The sequence below is a fragment of the Bos javanicus genome, chromosome 1, assembly GCF_032452875.1.
Source record: "Bos javanicus breed banteng chromosome 1, ARS-OSU_banteng_1.0, whole genome shotgun sequence".
NCBI lineage: Eukaryota > Metazoa > Chordata > Mammalia > Artiodactyla > Bovidae > Bos > Bos javanicus.
This window is the reverse complement of record NC_083868.1, coordinates 120,395,603-120,396,745: the sequence shown is the minus strand read 5'-3', so window position 1 is coordinate 120,396,745 and position 1,143 is coordinate 120,395,603. Positions and strand designations below refer to the sequence as shown.

The following is a 1,143-nucleotide window of genomic DNA, read 5'->3' as shown; positions in this document are numbered from 1 at the left end:
CTATCCAGGGTAATCCAGGTACATTTTTAAAATGACAGCTGATGAGTCAAATCGTCTGGAAAGCCTTGGGTCACAAGACTGACATAAATCCTTAAGAAGATGTATTTCTTGAAGGTAGAGCATTTGCTCTGAGGTACCAAGGTCTGGCAAATCCCTGGCATTTTGTAGGTATTCAATGTTTTGTTAAACAAACAAATGAATTGTGATATATTTTCATAAATAAATAAATATATTTATTTATTTTGTTATATAAACAAGTGAATGATAATCATTACTTGCTTTAATGCACACCCAGGAAAACAACTCTTTTGCATGAACTCTTATGTGGGTAACTTCTATCATATCAAAAACAGTATTGAGGTTCATTCGACCACAAAAGCCCACGTTTATACTTAGACTCATTAATCAATGTTGCATCCTGCTTCTTCTAGTCACTTCAACCTTTATTTTAAGAGTTCAAGGTCATGTGTGCAAGATAAGTTGCTTCAGTCATGACAAACTCATTGCAACCCTATAGACTGTAGCTTGCCAGCTCCTCTGTCCATGGGGTTCTCCAGGCAAGAATACTGGAATGGGTTTCCATGCCCTCCTCCACGGGATCTTCCCAACCCAGGGATTGAACCTGGGTCTTCTGCATCACAGGCAGATTCTTTACTGCTGAGCCACCTGGGAAGCCCTGTTCAAGGTCGCTGAGCACAAATAATAAACTGTTTCTCTTCCCCAGATAAAATAGTCTAAAAATCTAACCAAAACAAATGAGCAAGAAGTCATGGAGCTTAATGTTTTTTCAGACTTATTATTTAAAAAAAATCTTCATGAAAATACATTTTTTTTAAAAGAGCTTGAATCTCTGAGCTTCTGAAAATATGTTTTCCTGCTCCTTCTAGCTATATCTGCCAAAGTCTTAGTTCTACATGCTTGTAAGATACTTTAAATCATTTGTGCCTATTCATTTTGATTACAGTAACTGGAGGAAAAACAAAGTGAACCATTCCAGAAAGGGCTACAGAAAGTATGTTATTAACATTTTTCTACCATCAAATTTAGTCATCAACTTAATTGCTGAGATTTAATTGTTCTCATGAGGCTTTCACAGTGACTGCTTCATTGACCATCTTGTTCTACAAAGGAAATATATGTACT

At 36.2% G+C, this 1,143-nt stretch overlaps 1 non-coding gene across 1 annotated transcript; it reads right to left on the bottom strand.

The window, feature by feature from the left end:
* Positions 1–601: 601 nt before the first annotated feature.
* Positions 602–672, bottom strand: TRNAH-GUG (transfer RNA histidin (anticodon GUG)). The gene has a single exon. It is a non-coding gene; the product is annotated as a tRNA-His (tRNA).
* Between the last annotated feature and the right edge of the window lie 471 nt (positions 673–1,143).